Genomic DNA, 23,077 nt, shown 5'->3' on the forward strand with positions numbered 1-23,077 from the left:
TGGCATGGCTTCAACCACTGCTGTTCTGAATAGTGTGATCATCAGTGGGCTATTTCCTTCTTCCTCCTCAGTCTCTTGCTCCCACCGTTTGAGCTGACGGCTGATATACTCGGCAGGGTTCTCTGTTTCCGTAAGTGGCTGTCCCTTCAGGGCCTTGGGATCAATCTTGATCGGATACTCCCTTCGCAGTGTCCCCCACAAGTCTCTGCGATAAGGATTGAACTCAATACCATCCGCTTCAGGATTTTGCATCCATCGATGGCCACTTAGATATAGCACATTGTCCATTGTTGGTATCCCCAACACTCGTGCCCACACAGCCTTGATATCTCCAAGCGCCAGTATTTTACCCACTGTTTCTTCTTCAAACGCCCTTATCCATTTGCTGGCCCCCTCATGGATACCAGGCAGCCTGGCGATCAACCCCTCAAGATCAAGTGTTTGCCAAGGAATATACTGTCCCTGTGTTCCTTTTATTAATATTGGCAATTGATGAGCCGGATCGGTATACCTCTCTGGAGGGTGTATGCCAGGCCTGTATCTGAGATCATACTTTCTGTTTTCCTTGCCATTTGCAGCAAAGGTAAGACTTCTCTTTCTTCTGCCTCTTGGACTCCCTCTGGATAGCTTACTCTTCTTTTTACTGGTATAGCACTACTTACTCTTTCTACTGCTCCTTTTTTTTCTCTTCCTGTTTTTCTTCTGTAGCCATATTTTGTACATATTTTTCATTAACATCATCTATCTCATCCTCAAGTTCTTGAATTATAGTCCTTTCCTTTTGTCTTTCTAAGTCCGAGTGCTCCAGGTTCAGCCAATATGAGTGTCCATCCTTTCTTGTCATCTCTTTAAGCGCTTGATCTTTTTCAGCATAACAATCCAGTACTTGTGACTTTTTTGGTTTTGCACCCTTCCTGTCTGTGCTGCAGTATTGTGGTGGATTTTTCAGCCTTCCAACTGGTGAAATAGGATCTTGTTTGTTGTCATCAAAATCAACATCTCCTGCAACTTTGACAGTTCCCGTAATAAAAGGATAAAGGCCAGACGGAGCCACTGCAGCGAACTGACTATTATCCTGCATGTTTTTGTCCATATTTCTGTTTTTTATTTTAAATCCATCGTCGCCTTTAGCTTTAAACAGTTCACGATTCTTTTTCATTGTTTTTTGGAACATTTCACCTTCCTTTCTGAACAACTGTATAATTTCCAATTCCTTTTCTCTTTTCTGTTGTCTTTTGTTACTTTTGTCTTTGGGTTTATAGTCCTTTATTCGGACTTCCATGTCATCACACAAACTCACATCAAATGTTCCACCTTCAGGCCAACTTGGATTTAAGCTTATAGTGCGTTTTGTCCACTTTTTAGAGACCTTCTCGATGTCATCCTTCCTTTTTGGGTATTTTAACCCTAAAATCGTTGTCGAAGGAATAGCCATTTTGAGTATTTCAACTTTCAAGACAGAAATTAAAATAAATGTTATTGTTTGTTCTGTCACAAAAATAAGTTATTTTGCAAAAGTATCTTAAACTCAGACTGCAATTTTATCACAATGTTATTTGATGAGTATTGTCTTTATTCACTTTCAAAATTAAGTCTTTATACACCAGCACACCACATTAAAATGTTTTAAACTTAAACACCAACATGACACTTTCCATAAATGCTGTACAGTTCAGAACCACAGCTTGCAGAAACTCTCCAGTCTCATAACACAAAAATAAAAACTCTTCCACTGGCTGACTTGTTCTTCCAACACTCAGAGGGAGGGCTGTAGCCACTCCCCTTGCGTCCCCTCGCTCAACACCTCCTTCAGTTATTCACTTCAGATCCGGTCACTGGCAGAACCACACAGCTTGACAAGATTCACTAAGTTCAAAGTAATACAAAACAAAGTCTCAAAAGACTTATCAGATAGCAAATTGCACACAATTTTCTTCTCAATTCACCCACTGCAATTCTGTCCTTTCAGCTAGTTCATAACCCCCACTACAGAGCAGACAACGTTATTACGCACTTTGAATTTCTCTGGGACCACACCCAAGATAGCCTCACTCCAGCGCAACCCACAACAAATTAACATTGGCACAAATAACACAACTAGGCAAGATGTACTACACTCAATAATAGCCAAATGCAGCACCTCCAGCAACAGACACAAAGATGACACACAAACTGCTTTCCCTTCAACTATGTGTAAGGTTGACCTTTTTGTTGTTCCAGAAGAGATCATTCAAACAAAGGATGAATCTATGAATATTTCTGACAATACGTTTTTAACCGCACTTCTCACTTGCGTGTTTGGCAATTTTCAGCTATTTACACTGGCTAACGTTACTGTCTTGCGACTAAGATGATTAATCTTATAGTTATTTTCTTTTGAGGGTTACAAAGCACAGTTTGTCCTCAGCTGACCTTCGTTCACACACTCACTCACTCAAGACAGTGAAAAAACACACACAAAAAAAAACGCTGAACGATTTACAGAAGTGGTGAGACAGTCAGCCACACACACACACACACACACACTTGAAGTACTGTATATGCCAATTGGATTTTAGAATTTTAGTTACATACAACAAATAACAAAATTTTAGTGCACTTGAAACCAATCACACAAGTTAAGCAATCCAAATGATTGCTTCACGCCTTAATCTCCTCCAGTTGTTATAGTTTAGGTATGCATTAATATACTCATGACTGACCTTGTCCGGCTGACTAGGACTGCAAGACTGTTCTAGAGTTACATCACAAAGTAGACAATAAGAACTACTTTATTGTAATTCCGCATGTGTAATTTGAGTATGCTTCTCTACTTGTTAGACGTGATTTGCTTCACGCATATTATATAGGCGCAGCCTTTGCTCTGTAGTTGGTCACCTCCTTTGCGCGTTCGGAGGGTCGTAACCACACAGACTTAGCGCGCAGTGAACGAACTCTGCGTTGTATAGGGTACCTCGCTCTACCAATTGCAGTCGGCCTTATATTTAGCCCTTAATTTTTCCTCCATGAATGAACTCCCGGACTAAGAGTTGCTGCAGCATAAATTGTCGACCTCACACACACACACAAAGCCGGCACGAGCCTGTACTCTTTTCCTTTACTCAACACTTCTAAAGTACGCCAATCATGCTGTAACACAGCTGGACTCGAGTCATTTTAGTAAAACACACAAAAAGTTTTTCCCACTCTAAAGTGAGGGCCACATTTTGTGTGAGTGTTCCCCACCCCCAATCTGCAGTTGTTATTACAAGGTAATGCACTAACAACAGGCTCTCTTATTTGGAGAAATTTTTAACATTAATGCTCATTAGTTACCCCCATTACTGCACCACACTGTCAAACCAAATGGTAAGAAATCTTACCTGTTTTTACGGCCGTTGGTTTGCAATATGGTGCAGGTCAGAAGGCCACGAGCATCAACGTCTTTCCTTCCAATCCTGTTCGTGACGCCAAATGTTGTGGAATAATAAGAGGCACAACACAACTTGTATGCAGTTGAGGGAAAAGGGACACCCCGTTTATTCCGTTCACCCTTAAATAGACCCAGTGAACAATAACAATGACGTGGATTACCAAACCTCATCCTTCCTTGGACCTGTTGGCAGGACATTTTGAAATCACATAACATCTGGAACATATCTTGTATAACTTCGGTCACGATGACCTCCCCCTCAGTCACGTAGGCCTGAGTTCAACTGTCTTTCACAGAACAAAAGGTACTCTGGAGTTCACAGGACAAGAATCATTTTACAATAATGGATGGATAGATGATTGAATGGATGGCCGTGACCACTTTGCCACCGGTCGAGCTCCTCCACGTGGTCGCTGAGGCGCTTGTCTCGATATATCGGAACATTTCTAGTTTGCAATGTAACGATGGATGGATGGATTGGATGGATGGTTTCCATGTTCACATTAAGACCCAATTAAAGACAGAATTGACTGAAATATTCGTTGCTTTAAAATACTTAATTTAAGCAAAAATGTGTAAAATGTGTTTAAATATGCATATTTTTATTTGATTCCCTACAAACCAGCATGAATTTTGACAGTGTAGTACTGTCCCAAATGCATTACTGTTGCTGCGCACTTTAAACCAGGGATGTCCAACCAAAGTGCAGCCCAGGGGCCAAATATTTTATTTGGAATATTAATCTTATTATTTAATCATTTTGTTATCACATATAAAATATAACACTATGTGCTTTGTCAATGGCCACAAGGGGCAAGTCCTTATTTTGCCAAGTTATTTTCATTACGATAACGTGTGTGACTGCATCTGCACAAAAAACCCAGGAAAAATGGAAAAATCACCAGTAATTTCAAAAACGTTTCATTTAAAAACTAGATATATTAATATTTTTGATTATTATATACATTATATAATATATAAAACATATATTAAAATATATATACAGTAGACAGATGTGACAAGAGCCAAAAAAACACTCAAGCATGCTAATATACAGCATACATGTACCCCTGTTAGAGATATTTCTGTCCTTATGTTAATATTTTTTGTCATGATCCAACAGTGAACAATATCAAACTCGATGACTGTAGTGTCATCCGCAAATTTAATGATGCTGGGTTATGCTTGAAATGTATCTTTTCACAAAAAGCTGGTTACACCAAAGAAAATATTTTAAATAAAACCAAACTGTTAAAATTTAGAGAGCCTTAATACAATCACCTTCGCACATCTTTATAGTTGTATTTTTTCTTTTCGTACATGTTTCCATCATATTGTTCTGTAAGACTGCAATTTTCATTTACATGTAACTCTGTATCCAGCATGCTCCCGCGACCCTAATGAGGAGAAGCGGTATAGAAAATGGATGGATTGTGTGTGTGTGTGTGTGGAGGTCAGGCACATTGCAGGTAGAGGTGGCAGCTTGCTCGTTCTCCACCTGGCCGTGTGTGTGTGTGTGTGTGTGTCTTTATGTTGTCACAAAAAACTCTTGAATAAATCTTTATATAATCATATAAAATATGCGAAAATGGTATTTAAAGCAATAACAAAGAAAATAAGCAAAATAGTAAAACCATTAAAATGGAAATGTGACTCAAAGTCTGCGCACGCCAGAAACTAACAACGATGCTTTTCCTTACACCATTTCTGTTGGTTTTTTTTGTCTTCTTGTAATTATGACTTTAAGGTGATACTAATACTACAATTTTTCACCAACCTTGCACAAAGTGTTGAAATATGAGTACACTGTTACAGAATACCCGCAGAGCTATTTTTCCATGCATCATTTTTTTAATATATAATGTTTAGGGCGCATCAAAGAGCAAAAATCCCGGACATTTCCGAGAACAGTGTCGTAAACCTAAAAAGTCTCCAAATGGCACACCTTGTAATGCCTGATCCTAACTTTAGAAAAACCTGTGTAAAATACTACAATAATTATTGTAGTATCATTGTGCAATAGTACTAATAGTTATTGACGGTCCCTAGTATGAACAGCCAGCGATGCAAGCCATCTCTCGGCTGATTTTTTGCTTTGAGCTACGAGCTAAAATTTGGAAACTCTTATTCTACAAAGACGTTGTCCGCCTCGTCCAAAAAGACAGGCTTCGTTACATAACTTGAACAGGTGAAAAAGCATATTATTAGTATCAACTTCACTCTTTTTCCCATTTTGGCTGTTTTCTTCTGGCTGTTTTCACAATACGTATGGCAGTTACGACTGCACCTGCCTGCATGGTTACATGGCCTCCAACAACATGCCAGTCTTAAACACGAGTGCACATTGAATTAGGGCTGGGCGATATATGAATATTTTTAATAGATTGATATTTGGCCTATAATGGCCTACTTTATGTCAGCGGCATAGCAAAAACACCTTTACAGAATGAATGTCTATTTTACAGTTTTCGTGAATGACTGATAATGAAATGCTTTACACACACACATATATACATATATATATATACAGTATATCTATGATAGCGATCAGGATCCATACGCACAAAATAACCCATGTTATTATCATATTATGATTGCTGTGATGATTAATGTTTAGGATGAATTAAAACCATGAACCATGATAATAACAAGCCTAGTAGTGCTGTACAACTTTTATCTGCAGTCCGCAGTGCCCTCTACTGGTCAACAAAATAAAAAGTAAACAATAAAAGTCTAAAGTCAAGCATGGTGGTGGTAGTGTCATGGTCTCATGGTGGAGGGGCGCATGAGTGCTGCCGGCACTTGGGGAGCTCCGACGGTCCGCATTACTCGACGCCACGTTGGGACGACGGTGGGCATTATTTCAGTAAGCGCAAAGAAAACTGTTTACGACCTTTTAAATCCAGTTTTTAACATTATTAGAGCCCTTTAGGCATGAAATAACACTTTAATGCAATGTTGTGGACACAGGTGTGTTGCCCCAGGGCCTTGGCTCAGCTACGGTAAAATTATTATCATTTAATAAGCCCTATTTAGCCACTTCTTTTCTGAAGTTTGAAGGAGGGAGTTGTTCGTCCGGGGGAGCGGTTGGAGAATTTGACGTATATTGCACATGCGTAGTAGTACAACCCAAAGTCAGCTGGGATAGGCTCCAGCATGCCGAACTGGACAGTTCATTAGGCACACGAGCACAATGAAACCCTGAATCAGGTAATGTATGAAGCATTATGCAAATTTCCAGCCATTAGGGCGGATAGTATTGTTGATCTAAATGCCCTCACAAATAATTTGGTCTTAATGAATCTTGAGCTCCTACAATGTCTTTACTTGTTTACATTAGCATCCGTTACGGATAATGCATTTTAATAGGATACCTATCTGATAAACATTAGCTGACAGACATTTTCATTTAAAAGTCTCATGTGTTGCTCAAGACTGTGGAGATGACAGTGGACTTCAGGAGAAACCCCCCCCACACACACACAACGAAACGCCGTAACACACTGCGCTTTTGCATATTGTAGCTCTACTTAAAACCTCATTAAGATCACCCAGCTTGTTGAGATCCTTGTGTGCTGACGATGGATGACGGATGTGTAGTGGGATGGGATGAAACCCACGCCATTACACGGTGTGTCTGTGAATTCTGCCACCATGTACTGCACAAGTACTGGAAAATCTTGCAAACATGTTTTGCACATTCCTGTGTTCTGTTTTGCTGTTTTTACTGATGAAAAAATCTGCAATCGAGTCCCCACAGTCCAAGGCGGGAGAGAGGTTTTATGGGGACATCAGTGCACTATATCATTCAGGCTTTAACATCACCTTCATTACTCTGTCTTTGTGTTAACATCACATCTGTATGGTGTAGGCGCACGCACGTCTGCGACTGCAGCACAAAATCGCACACACGCACGCACACACACACAAGCATGTTTTACTCATGCCCAAAGATTCACAAATTTAAAGGCAATCTTTGCGTTATCAGTGACAGAGAATATTATTAGTATACAGTTTTTTATCCTTTGCTAATTTTTACATATTTGCTGTGTTTATTTTGCCGCCCACAGCATAGAGTAGCCTGTTGATGACAGCCACGCCCACGCCGAGCAAATGTGACCAATTATATGTGTGAGGCTTGAAAATGCTTAATTTAGGCAAAAAATACATAAAACTTGCTTCAATATGCATCTTCACAGTCATGTGTCGTTTGAGGTCGGAGGACCGCCCTTGAACACACCTTCACCCGTTCTCACACACTGCAAAAATAGATACTTTATTCATAATAATTCAGTCATAGTTTTGAGAATCTACTTCTTAGAACAGTGGTCCCCGACCTTTTTTGACCCACGGACCATAAAATAAACTATGCAGAAAGGCAGAACAAGCGGACAACTGGAGCACCCAGTCGCTGTAATAAAACCAACATTTCTCCAAGTGGAGCCTTACAAAATATCAAAGTGATCCTTGCATACTTTCCTAACGTTTTTATTTGATTTGCTGACTTTTAATGTTTAAATTTGTACTTTTACTTTTTGTTTCTGTGCTCTTCCCTGATGAGAGCAAGTTCAACTGGGAATCAAAGGGGAGGATGTTTAAGATCTGTCTTCCAATGTGAGGCCCAGGGGCTGCACCTGCTATCTATGTTTATGGAAGCAAACAACGTTTCTCGCAACAACATCCGTGGTGGAGAGCAATTATTAACTATGGTGCGTCAACTTTATTAATGCCTCAAGTCGGTGCAAGTTCAGACTAACACTTGGTGACATCTTTGACACATCACGCTCTCATTGGCGCGGGCGGGCGTCCCGGCGGGTGTGGGCCCCCGTTTTGAGGCACCTACGATTTTTTTTGCCATAATAAAAGCATGAGGGATGCCCCCTGCGACATCTCCACATAGCCGGCTGCCGTTGGACGCCCCTGCGCAACCTCAAGCTCCATTGGCCGGGAGTGCCGGCCGTACGACGCCAGCCTAATGCTACCGCTAGAAGCTCATTAAATAGATAATAATAATAACTAAAAAATTAACATTTTAATGTAATTATTAAAGATTATATGTCACAGTTTAACGGATAAATTAGCTCACATCTTAATGAAAATGCTATGTTTTTATATCAATGTATATGAATATTTTGGGACCAGCACTGAACATCTCCAATCGCTCCAATTGTTATATTTTTATATCATAGGGATGCTCTAATCAGGGTTTTAAATTAACCTTAAATTACGGGATGTGTTTCAGTGCTGTGCTCCCACTGCATCAGGCCACTACCGAAAGCTAACGATACATATTGGAGGCATGGTGGCCTAGTGGTTAGCATGTTACAATTATAGTGAGGATCTTTTCTTGACTGTAAAAGAATCACATGAGCGCCTAGGAAGGAAGGAAAGGAAGGAAGGATGGATGAGGTTGCTGCTGGAAGAAGAAGAAGAAGAAGAAGAGGAGCTGTTGCTTCGTCTGAGCTCCCAACGTCACACAACTTCTATCTTGGCATGTTACAATCGCATTGTATTTCTGCTCTATGCTATTTTTCAAATACTGTACATTTGCTTGGTTTGACATAAATATGAATTTCACAAAATATAAAAGTGGCAAAGTTGCATCCTGCTAATTTTCACCTTGTGGTCCTCGCTGGAAAAGGTTTGGACCATACTGCACTGGCTGCGCTCTTTGCAAAATATGCACACAATTTCAACATTATCGTCATCAATACTGCGATATCACTTTCACTGAATGAAAGGGATAAACATTTAAGTTTTTTTTTGCTCGGTTCATGGTTTTAATTCATCCTGAACATGCATATGAGTCAAACAGTAGCACATCACATAGTACAAAAATTGTGAGTATTTTATGTTACACTAAAAATGTAATGCACACCCTCTTCTTCCTTCCTAGGAATCCCGAAATCGGTTCAAACCGGTTTGTGTTCAGCCCTCGAGGTTCTACTGTCGTTGAAAATACACTGTACACTTCCACTGTGCCGATGTAAGCCACGACATAAATGAGACTTGTGCTGAGCACTGCTGTTAGCGTATTAAAGTTCAAAAAGAGTGCTATACACATATCATATGAGCCATATTGAACGCATAATGAAAAATGGATACAAACTTGCTTGTTATGGACCACAACGACACGCAATTTGTCTAATATAATAATAATAATAATAATATTCACTTTTACAGCAGTTTTGAGACGAGTTTGGAGTTGAGCAGCTATGGCACTTTCAAAAAACCCTGCATGGACAACTTCTTGACTCTTGATTGAACAACACAACGTTTAGCTTTCGAATAGAAAATCGAACATCCTAGGCACAAATTGCCAGCATCTGTCACAATATCATACGCAAAGGGTGCAAAGGTGTCCCTCTTAAACAAAAAAGAGACTAAGAGTTCAATTTATTTTCATTGGGGTTTTTCTGTCTTTTGCTGTATGTGTGAAGTCCAGTGAGATGTGGATGGAAGGTAACTGTCGTTCGGTTCAGTACTGCATCTTTATCGGAAAAGAAAAAAAAAAGTTATTTTTTTTAGATGACATCATTGACCAATTACATTAATAGCTTATGAGGTATCAAATTGAAGTTCAAGTCATCAGTCATCAGAAATGGGAGTATGTGATGAGGACGCTCGCATCTGACCGAATAAAGCCATAAAAGATACAGACTTTTACAATGCAGATTAAATTAAATCAATAGCAATGTAATACTGCTAAGAACCTCCGAACAAGCTGGAAGGTCTGGCTGCCCTGTTAGCCTGGCAAATTTCCATTTTATCATCCTACACATCTTAAATGCTTACGCTCATTCGTTCATACGCTTAAGGCTGGAAGTTTACTGTCAGAATAAGTCGAATCCAAAGTTTAACAAACACTGGCATTAACAGCTGTGGCTGTAGGCAACCTCCCAGTGCATTTTTTTTTTTTTTTTTTTTAATGCGCACCTGGAGCAAAGCAAACAGGTGGACCATGCAACCTTAGCAGGTTGTGTCGGTTATTTCGGCTAATTAGATGTCTAATCAGGTTGAAGACGGGCAGGGTTGAGGTGTCACAAAGCGGCGCTGACAAATTGGGGTCCTCAAAAAACGAGAATGTGTGTGTGTGTGTGTGTGTGTGTGTGTGTGTGTGTGTGTGTGCGTGTGTGTGTGTGTGTGTGTGTGTGTGGGTGTGTGTGTGTGTGTGTGTGTGTGTGTGCGTGTGTGTGTGTGTGTGTGTGTGTGTGGGTGTGTGTGTGTGTGTGTGTGTGTGTGTGTGTGTGTGAGTTGTAGCTAACAATTCAATCAAAAGCATTAACTTCTTGCTGTCCTCCAGTAGTGTTTTTCACCTTTTTACACCAATCCGTTAAAGTAACCTTAAATGTTCGTACACAATTCTCACGATACTGCACTGCGGTGCTCGGCCGACATGGAAAGTATGACACTTGATTTCTTTGCTTGCCTTTTTATTTACACTCACATTGACAATTTACAGTCTTCTTCTCTCCAGCACCCTGGAATAGACTTTTGGGATCCTGATTGTATCGGACATACGCTCTAGAAGTTGTAGTGCTCTGAAATTACCAGGATACATCTCAGGGGATTCTAATCTTTGTTATGGCAGCAACATGCGGTTCTTGTCCAACTTTCAGCAATAATTGATTTTTTTTTCTTTTTTGCAGGCGCGACCTGCTGTTGTGGAAGTGTGTCAGTCACACGGTGTTCTCTTCGCCAGCTGCGGCCCAACCAGTGGCGAGGTCAACCAAGCACAACGGGGCAAAAGCAAGCTGCAGCACACATTTACAGTGTACCCACTTCTATGAAAAAGCCATCACTTTGAATGGAGGCCAGCTCCTTTTCTTTCTGGGCGAGGTCTATCAGTGACGACTCGAGAGCCACAACATCCACCCGCCCACTGTATATTGGACAAATGGAGCGTTGTTGGTGGTTTCTGGATGTTTAAAACCGTAAGTTTCGGATTATCATGTATTTATTGAGATTATAAATATATGGTATATACAGTATGTACAGTACGTATGGTATGTACAGTATGTACGAAAGAGTAGTTGAAGCTAGACTAAGGACACACAGAGTGAAACACGTTTAGAACTTTCTTATTGCCGTTTCTTTGTACAAACCCTTTATTTTTAAAATCACAGATATTAAAATTACCGTCCGGGCCAGGAGGTCTGGTTCAGCTACATGTGTACTGTGTATGTGTGTAAGTGATCTGGAAGACTTTATTAGACAAGCGGCATAGAAGATGGATGCATGGGTGGATATCAGTAATTTATTTATTTTAAACCCTCGAGTATACTGAGGTAGCAGGGTGATTTAGACGCCAAAAAAGTTTGAAAATAACAAGCAATACTACGATTTTAAGTGAAAAAAGAATAAATTTCCATAAGTTTTCACTACATTTCCGCCGAGTATTAACAACAAAATTAAATAACACCCCAGTAGCCACCTTTACACTACTATTATTCTTTGTTTAGAACACATTGCTCAACTGTAATGTTAAATTGCTCGAATTTGCATTTTGCACATTTGGATCTTAATGAGGTTTTAAGTAGAGCTACAATATTAATTTCTCAGGACCGTTCTACTAGGGACCCTCCCCGGGGATACCATCCAAATGACTGTCGTTGAGGCATGAGTAGATGTTTTATTCCCAGTGTGTGCTTGTGTTGCGTGTGGCGAACGCGATAGACAAGCTGCAAAATTCGCACCAGGTGTGTTGCGTGTGCACGTGTGCACGTGCGTGAGCAAACAAGCCTCCTGTGAATTGTGTATTATTTAAGCCTATTTCACACTCACATGGAAGGACTATGCCCTCTCTGCCTCCTTTGGCATCGCAACATGATTCTCTCAGGGACCAGAGAAGATTCCCCCAGTTTTTGCATGTAAGCCTTCTCTCACAGATGATGTCTGATGGTTATTGGACTGCACTCTGCACCAGTAACAACCTTCGTTTGGGCTGAGGATGGTCCCGTGTCTTGACGGACAGCCAGTGGGCTCCTCCGGCTCCTGGTCACGAGGTGTCAGTAAGGTTACTGTAATGTTACAACCTTTGCCATTATTAGAGCCCTGTAGACGTGAGGTAACACCCCTATAGCCTCCTTGACACTCCTAAGATTTTTTAATTTTTCAAATATTTCAGCTGTCCGTATAAATAATCTTCATAAATGTTGGTTTGATAATATTATTTTTAGATTGATATTATTTCACGCTTCTCCAGTTTCCTCCTGTAGCAGTCCTTCCAGCTGATGTGCGCAGGGTTCTGAACAAAACAAACCCACGAAAAGTTTCCATTTTGATTCATGCAGTGTCATTGATATTTAAACATACCTAAATCATGTGGGTTCAGACTTACAGTATTGGTGTGCTATGGAGGGAAAGGCTTCTTGAGACGTCATCTGTACTTCTGTGAAGAAAGTGTCGAACGTTTCGCGGCGACTTTCTAAACGACAGCATCTATACTTCTTATATATGTGTGAGCGATGAGAGTTGATATTGACTGCACTTGAATGGCATTATCTTACAAGTAAAACTCCTTCAAATGCTGCGAATCTGTTGCATTTTGTTGTTTTTTTGTTCTAGGAGAACGTACACCGAACTGCACCGTTTTTATTTTTGGGGCAGAGGGGAATAATGATGGCAAACTTTAAAGGTTTTTCACACAGATAGTCCCTAATGGTGGTAAAAAAGCTTTCATGGGACAACACTAAGGAACTCATTCCCTGTCCTCTGTCATCTTTATGCATGAAAAAAGCACTGTGTCGGGGCACGCAACACACACACACAATCCACCACAGACTAGTGTCATCAAGAACCATAAATGTTTATTTATCCTTTTCATGAAAAATGCCGCAGATAAATATTTGGTCCATGGTCACGCATTTACCTTCAAAGCATCACCTGTTTGTTTGCAACAAAAAGATGCAGACAATTACAGTAAAAGTCTTCCAACAAAACAAACTGGGTCATTTATGTGCCCTGCCATTGACTGGCGAACAGTCCAGGGTGTACCCCGAAATCTGATGAGATAGGCTGAGAAAATCATCAAAACAGCTACTGTAATTGTCCTATCTGCGCGTTCTTGTAGAATATTGTAGAATACTACGTGACATCCATCACATCTTTGAATGCATTGTGTGCCTTATATTTGTATTTTAATTCATTTAGCAATTTTTACGGTTTTATGGTCGTTTGCTGCGGGTCCCACCATCACCCCTCAATCAAGCAACCCATCCTGGGGTAAAACACAAGTGTTTGATATGCACAATATTGTACAAGAGCCGAGACAAACTTTGGGTGAAAATTTTCATGTACTGGCGATCCCTAAAAAATGAACACATCTCATTTTCAACTTTTTCCACCTCGAAGGAAAGGACTAAAACACACTAATAAGTCCACTCCAAATCATATCTAATGGCTGTTGCCCCCTCTACTGTGCCGTGTGGAAAACATCTCAGGTGGGATCTCCTTGTCATGCCAATAATGTTGGAAGTAGATTAAAGCAACATGAAATAAGCCCCTGAATGTGTTATTCCTGTCTTTGCTGCTACGTGCTCTGGGTCAGCAGATCCCGCTTCCACATACTCCGCAAACAAGAAGGTTTGCCACTGCCGGTACACATTAGGAGATCTACACCCTTTATTAGGTGTGCACAATTATTAGGCAGCTTCTTTTCCTTTGGCAAAATGGGCCAGAAAAGAGATTTAACAGATTTTTCTTGGTGCATAAACATTTTTTTTTATTATTTAAAACTATAAAACGTATTTTTGTTTTTAAATGATAACTTATGGGAAAATTATCTTTACTGAAGATCCTTGCTGGGAAGAGAGGAGGGGATCCACGCCGACAATAACATCTCAAGATCTTCCATCGTTTGTCATTTCTGTTTTAACAAATCCTTTGAGTTACTTGTTTACAAGGCTTCCTCTTTCCAGTTATAAATGCTATCATCTCATCACGGTAGCAAGTTGAGAGATAAGTGCGAACCATTTATTCATTCTTTTTGTAAGCTTCGTCATTCAGGCGAGGAGCCTGGGATTTGTAAATGCTATATTCGTACGTAGAAGTAAGACCCTGTACAGCCAGTCACTGTAAAAGGTGATATCATCGAAGCAGTCAGTTACAGTTCACTCCTATGAGAAAAGTACTAATTATTGTGAGTGTTCAGTAATTAGATTATACTACATAATTGGATTATAGTAACTTGTTTATTTTGAGTTGTCTGTACTCATATTATCTTAAATAATTGGATTATAGTAACTTGTTTATTTTGAGTTTGCAGTACTCAAAAAAAATCCAGAGATGTCCAACGGAGATTCCACTCCTCAGCGCTGTAAGATACTCATTGCAGGTTACAGTATCGCAAACGCGTCATTGCACAACAGCTGATGTAAGGAGAATGATGCAAGTCTGCCACGTGAAAATGAGTGAATGAAAATAGTGGTTTTGTTTTGTGTTTTGCAGAGTTGACTTTTTAAATCTATTTTTGTCATTCAAAAACAATAATGTTCTGGTCCGTTCAAGAGAAACAAGTGAGGGCCACATAGTGAAAAATGAAAGGATGCGAGGGCCACTTTGATATCTTATGCTAAGAAGTTAATATTGAAAGTTTCGCAAACAGCTTTCTGGGTGCCCTGAAACGGTATTTTTTGAAAACGGATTCCACAGTGAGAACATCTGAAAACGTCGGTATTTATGATCTATCCCTGCTGTGCTTTATTCCCCTGTGGTCTGTGTTGTTCCGGCTTGCCCAGGACTGTAATTAGTTAATCCAGATTAAAAACGCTTATTTTTTTTTTAGGTGTGTAGGAGTAGTGGGTACATGGCTTCTGGTAAAATGTTTGAATGGGTGGGATGTATTGCTGGGCAGTTACAGGCAAAATGAAAAAAAGTGACTCATTCGGCCTGAGAAGGTGTTTCAAGTACTTTTTAGGTGGTTTGGTGCACATGTGGTTCATTGTTGGGCAGTTGCTTCGAGTCCAAGTACTGGAAACTCGCGTTGACGCGCCATGACATCTCAGCCATACAAGCTGCACTCACTGACTCGCTTAAAAAATACTGTACTTTTTACTGTATACGGTAAACCTTTGAGAATTCGGTAGATTACTATTTTTTTCCTTAATATTTTGTATTTATTCTTGTAAAATGACTGCAGATTTTTGCATTTTAATTTTAATCTCACGAGATCTTGTGACACAAGATCCCAATCTGTTTCGCTTTGGCCAACGACAAACTCCCGCATGGTGTCACACTTTTCAATCTGATTCATTGTGTGTGTAAATAAAGGGTAATGCTTGGTGTACATGCGGTGCCACATTTTGCCTCTGCATTTTTGAATTCCTGTTTTTGTGGGTTTAATGAGCTGGAAGCCCAAATTATGTAAAAATAAACAAATAAATACTTAAAATCGACCTTATCCCCATTTTAGCCATTTTATCGCCGCACTCAAAGTGGTAAGAACACACTTACCTATTTTGATCCAAATTTAGTGACTAACCAATTTAAGATGCATTTTTTTTATGCGAGGAATGAAAGATGAATAAATTGCCTGCCGGCCCGAAGCCGCGCGCTCTAAGATTTTCACCAGGAGTGTATATAAAGTACACAATAGCAGTCCTCGAGTCATTATAAAATTACACATACTATATTAGATTATTATTATTCTAAAAAAAAACTGTACCATTGTACTACAAAATGGGTTTAAATGCACTTCATATAGATATACTGGGGCGGAGAAAATTTCCTTGCCTCCGTCGCCAAGTGCTCGCTCAACTCTGATGATCTGTACTTGCTATTGTCATCAACAATATAATTGTATATAATCTATAATCATATTATTATTGTTTGCCTCCTCCTCTACCAACTCCTCAACCAACAACCCCAGACGAAACCGAGGTTTCACTGTATTAATGAATCCTATTTTTAGAAAAACTTCACTTCCCAACCCAGCTGCTCAGTCTGCTGTTTGCAGCAAGTACTTTCTTGAATTCAATCGTTTTTTTCACCTTCTTTATCAAAGTTCTGGCACTTGATACTTTTTTGCAGCCGTATTTAATTTCAACTCTGTTTGAACTTCTTATATCTATTACTTTTAAAATTTAGGTTCAACTGTAGTTTGTGCCAAAGTATGTATCCTCTAAGTTAGAGGCACGCCTGGACAGGGTCCTAATTTCAGGGGAAGAAAAAGGTGTAGAAATTTTTTGGAAATGTTTTAGGAAAATTTGGAAAAAAAGTGTAGAATGCTACTGATGGCTCAACACTGGAGGAAAAGGGTGTCAGCAAATTGCCATAGGTTCAAAACTCTTTGTTACTGCCCATTCTTCTTATATCTCTGACCAAATGCACGACAAGGGGATCCCACCTGAGATGTGTTCCTCACGGCACAGTGGAGGGGGAGAGGTCTCTGTAAGATCACCTTTTTATATATATTTTTTAAAATATGAAAGTAACTTTAAATGGGTTCTCACGCATCATGGCCGGCCACGCCTCTCTGTTATGACGATTATATTCATCCATCCACACACACACGTACGGGGAGAAAAATTATACCGAGCAACGTAATTAATGAAATAAATTAGTTCCCGAAGGTGTTGATCTCGTTGCTACATTGTGAGGAAAATCACCTCGATAAACTTGTTTCCTATAATTATATTTTTCATACAACTTATTCCTTTTTCGTGCCATGTTGGGAAATGTAATGGTTTCTTTTTAAGCAAGATGTCAGGATTATTCCAGACGGGAGTGTATTGGCAAGGAGTGAGCGAGAATTTTGTTATTTTTAAAAATTCCCACCAAGCTGTCAGAGTGTTGCTTATATTTATACTTTTAAAACAATTATTTTTTCGGAGGATTTGAGAAAAAATTGTAACAAAAAAGTCCTGATATTATTTTGAGAAACGAGCAAAACACAAAGTGGGGTTGGGACCATCAGTTGTGTTGTGTGTGTCCAAACTTTTGCTGATGTGCTTGCTGACATATTTAACCTGTCGCGCTGTGTGCTTAGACGCATACGTTTGTTTAGTTATGGAAGGAACAGTTAGCATGTTATCGTAAACAGTTACGGATCTCTTGAACCATTAACTGCGCAAAATGAGGGATTATTGTATCAGCGTTTAGTTAGAAAGTTATCAAAGTGGCCCTTGAATCCTTTCATTTTTCACTATGTGTCCATGAGGGGGAAAAAAGTAGCATAGTGGTACTGCCACATGGTAGCAAAATTTAAAGACCGTGATGAGCATTTTGAACGAGAAGGGTGTGTGTATATATTTGAATTTTCCAATAAGGATGTTTGCACCCGCGGTAGAGGATTCCTCTCCGGAGACCATCCTTCCCCAGTACATGTCTTGCAGGGATGAGTTGCAAATATTAAATAACCTAATTACTAGAAACAACTATTAACAAGTTATTTTTAATCAAAATGTCTCTCTCACTTAAGAGTCCTTCGACAGCAGAAAAACAAGCTCCGAGAGCACTTCAGTGTTTTGCATTTTGTTTGTGTACTGTACTCAAAATGGATCGATTAATTGCTGCGGCTCTGGTTTCGGTACAATACGCGCGTGTGTGTGTAAAGGGGGGAAAATGTTGAGCAAACATTTTTAGTTGCCATGGCTGAAACGCGGGGGGTGTTTCATGTGAATATGTTTGTTATGAGCCCGGCCGGGTCCCACCAAAATATTCATGCATGTAATGTAAAATAATAAAAAGGAAATGTGAGCAAACCAACCATAAAACAGATAAAATTAGGCCTAATGAGGACACGCACTACAGAAAGAGGCAGCATTGCAGCACCATCCACCATTTTCTATGCTAATTGAACATCTCGCTTTTCAAAAATTCTAGTATAGTAGCATTTTCAGTCGTTTTCACTCTGCTGTTTTTAATGACCTACTACGAGATTATCTCACCCCATAAAAATATATTCCAAATCAATTGAAAGATGCCATTTTTGGCTCACATTATGATATTTGAAACGTATCGAGAGAAAAACATGCAAATATACTTGAGAAAAATCAAAGTTTAAGCTCCCAGGAACTAACTTGCTGCCTGTAAATTTGGCACTCAGCCGTTTTTACGCTAAAATTGCCTGTCATACTGTTTGCGGGAAATCAGTCATTCTACTTTTTTGGAAAGATCCAAGCGATGCTGACGCCGAACTGCAATGCTGCACTCGTGTCCCTGTGGTGGGAAGAATGACGAGCTGCGATTGCAGCACTCCTATTCATCAAACAGTATGGCTTGTCACCCTTCTTCCACAGCTGTCCTTTCAATCAGGCTAATGTCAGCGGCATCAACAAACCCTTGTCGTGCTACTGCGACAGAATGACATAGCCTAATGGGATTCAAGGATAGTTTGGATTTTTTGACATCTCCATCAGCACTGTAGTGTATCAACAGTGACTTTTCCCCCACTTTGTCTTATAACCTACATGAATATATACTCATATTTTATTAAATAAATATAGTAAAAAGAAATATACTTTCTATAGTTATAGAAGGCAGTGTCGAAACCGGAAAGACTCCTTTTTCCTGCATTACCCGTTATGTTTATAATATTTTTGCACGTTTTTTTCTAAATATTTCAACTTTCAAAAAACATGCAATACTAGAATGGCAGACCTCTGCCGAGGCCCACCAATTCCAAGTTGATGTCTTTCAATGGACACATACTTTTATGGTACTGTATGTTATTACTCGTTATGCAGTCCACTGCATTGGGCGTCCTTATCCCCTCCGGTGCAGTCCAATCTTTTTTTTTAGTCTATTTTAAGTCAAAACACTTCTTTTTAACCTCTGCGGTGGTGCGTTTCTCCGTGGAAACGGCATTTATGTTTCCTGCAATGGTGCTCCATGCCGACTCTTTTTAACCTGCACTAGAAATAAATGCTTCCTGAAATACAAGATGCAGATGAACACTTTATTTTTAAGAGTATTTCATACGTCGCACTTGGAAGCAGGACACACGACACGCTTGTCAGCAGCGTTCCCAACGTGACCTCGCAATTTTTTTATTATTTAATTAAATTACATTACATTATCGCATACAAAAACATGCATACAAACAAATTATACACTATGAAATACCATATAGAAAACTATATAATAAAAGAAAAGTATATAATACAAATAAAGTTTTATGTATGTGTCAATATTTTTTATTCATAATATATATATATATATATATATATATATATATATATATATATGAATTAAAAATATTTATAAATAATTCAATTTTAATGGTTTTCTTTTACTAATCTAAGCAATGTGATAGGACATCTCTTTATAAAAGCACACCCTTTGCTTGATGAATGAAATATCAATGAATCGATCGATCGAATGATAAAAATGAACAAAATACACATCACATGGCTTACTAAAATGAGATTTAGCATTGTACGGCGTTACAGAGATGGAGCTCACTCCCGCGCGCCTGCTTCACACTTCACCTTTGTTGATCGGTTGCACACAGGTCCATGAATTATTAAATAGTGACATAATTAAAGAAATAGTGAAATAATTACCGGTATATTTGGTTTACCTTAATGAATGGTATTAAAATGGTAATTTAGCACCATGATAATGACACTTAATGATTTAAAGATTGATTTCATTTTGTCCTGTTTGGTCCTCCATATTAAAAAAGATTGCAAAAAAAATAAAAATATAAAAATGGAATAAGATCTTTATTCATTTTTATTTTAAATAAAATGCAAACTGACATCTAAATAAATATTTCCAAATTTTAAACAGATTAAAAATGTCATTTTATCAAGCAAAGTACGTGCATGCAAATCCATGAAAAGAAGCTTCATGCATGAAAAAGTTTTGTTTTAAAATTTTTGTCTTAGTTTTCCAAAAATTGCAACTTTATTCTTTTTTTTGTTTCTAATATTATAACTTTAAGACTCCCATTCATTTCACACTTTGTCGTAGGGGGTGAGAGAGGGCCCCTCGGTTGCCAAAAGATGGGTCAGGGTCGTTCCTTGCCAGCATCCTTCTTTCATGGATTGCTCCCTCCGGGTTGGGAATGAGGTGCTGCTGACAAGCACACAGTGCCTGATTGCTGTCTCGTAGGAGACTTCAAACCACAAATTTCAGTGTCAAATCATATCCACAGCAAAACAATGTGCTGGAATTCACCCGAATTTCAAAATCATAACTTCCTGAGCAACTCCACAAAAACACACATTATTCCAAATTCAACAATATCAAGAAACACATTGACTTCATTGATTATCACCAATAAACATAGGGTGCAACTTTTAAATGTTTTTTGTACTATATTTCAGGATGCAGTAAATTGGCTTGGTGATCATTTTTCATTTTGGAGAATGGGAGGTCTTGTTAACTGTTAAATTAGCAGAAACAGCTATAGGCTCATTATTAAAATTGTTTGAATAAAACACATATTTCTTCGGGCTTCCAGCTCATAAAACCCACGAAAACACGAATTCAAAAACATAAGCTAAATATTTTCCAGTTCTGTCGAACGTGGCTTATTTAAAAATCTATTGTTAAAAATAGCATCACATGACTGCACAAATGTATTTAAAATTTCATTTTAAAAGAGAATTTTTATTTTTAAATATTTATTGTATTTATTTAAAATATATCACACTGAGGTTTAAGATTTTACTCTTATTATGTCTAGTATATCGGCTGATACGTGTATAACGCCAGTATGGAAAATGGATGGAATTCCAGGTAGGTCTGACCAATGGCTGCGTAGGAAAGTGCACTTTTTGTGAACATGCTGCTTAGTATGGCCCTATGAAATCTCTTTTATTTTTTCACAAATTCCGTGTTTTCTCTTTTAATATATATATTATTATTATTATTATATATATATATTTGACACATAGGTGCTATGCGTGGGAAGTAAATGCACAAACCAAATTTTCCCAAAATTACCAATTTATTTTGTTTTGTTTGTTTCTCAAAATATACACCTTATTTTTTTTTTTGTTCAATTCTATGCCACTAAAATGGCATATTTTTTTCCTCATAATATTACTACTACATTCTCGTAAAATTGTGATTTTTTTTTTTTTTTTTAGAATCTGACTTGGAATAGATTTTCTCTTCATATTTTGACTTTATTCTTGTAAAATTCCAGCTGTTTTTTTAATTATTATTTCTGGTGTGTGCATTATATGAACAAATACAGTAAGTAAGTAAAATTGTGATTCATTTGATTAAGATTTTGATGTAATAACTATTTATTTACAAATATAACACCATGAACTATTTTTTGCTTGATTTTTTTGTGTGCCTTTGGCATTTGGATCGGCAGTATTTGTGAAGATCGGATAACAACTATTTTGTTCAACTCGTGTGTCACAAAATTCCATTATTTGCTTCAATATGCAAACGTTTTGGCTGTCCGAGCGTGAGCTGTGGCTGGCCACCAGTCCAGGGTGTTCCCCGCCTGAAAAGTTTTTAACAACCTATTTCTGTGGAATCCTACTTCTTGGAAATTGACTTCGAACGATCAGTTGTTAATCATAATCATTTTTGAAATTGAACTTTTTTGCTGATACACTAAACCTAGGGGACCTAGTGTATATATAATATCAAAAATAAATCGAATTTATAATATATAAAATAAAATCTACATACACAGTATAATATGTTATATAAACTAATGTTACATGTAAACGGAATTATTATCAATAATTAGGAAAACAAAGGCACATAACGTACCGAAATCTGTAAGGAAGCATCTTTCTGTCACTTTTAGATGCTGTGGCATGACCTTAAAAAGGCGCTTCATGCTCCGGCTAATGATCACAGAGTCACCGATTCACCATAGCAACAAGAGCAGTGTCATGGTCACCACAGCTACGTATATATATATATATATATATATATATATATATATATATATATATATATATATGTCCGGGTTGCATGTACAGCTACAATGCTACATATCTATATATTCTTAGCATGGTAACAATAGAATGGCAAACACGCATGCACATGTCAGTATGCAGTTTCAAGGACGGCAAAATTACGTTTAACACTATTAGAGGACTATATATTTCTTTTTTGATTAATGAAATAGCATCCAATGAATCCATCAGCAGGGCCATGGCCGTAATGCACTCCAAGAAAAAACTAAGTTCTGAACTCTACAATGATTTCTTCTCTGGCAAATATTTATTTTTTTAAAGTTTTTTTGTCCTTTATGCTATTAAAATTAGGGAAATATTTAATCGCATTTTTGTCCAAAGTTAACTCATATTTAGGATCTGCTCCTATGAAATGGAAAGTAATAACTAAAGCAGCATCGTGGTGTCATTGAGACTTTTTCCTCCTAATGTCTGTCTCTCCCACCCTTGCAACGCCCCTGTGGCTCCACGTATACAACTTTCCACACTAAAAACTATTAAAAAGGAAAGTTTTGCTATACCTTGAAAGCAGTAACCGGCCCTTACCCACTCGTGTGCACCTCCAAGTCAGAGTCTATATATATATATATATATATATACGCACACACACACACACACACACACAGTTTGGAGTTGTAAAATGGATCTTTTGTACTTTTCCGATAACCTTGCTAATACATGGAAATAGAAACCACAAATCAGCTCCATCGCCCTAACCCTGAACACCTAATCCATAACCGAGTGTCACGAGGTCTCTATGCATGAGGGAGCTAACAATGCACGTCCT

Source organism: Dunckerocampus dactyliophorus, chromosome 14 (assembly GCF_027744805.1).
Source record: "Dunckerocampus dactyliophorus isolate RoL2022-P2 chromosome 14, RoL_Ddac_1.1, whole genome shotgun sequence".
NCBI classification, from domain to species: Eukaryota; Metazoa; Chordata; class Actinopteri; order Syngnathiformes; family Syngnathidae; genus Dunckerocampus; species Dunckerocampus dactyliophorus.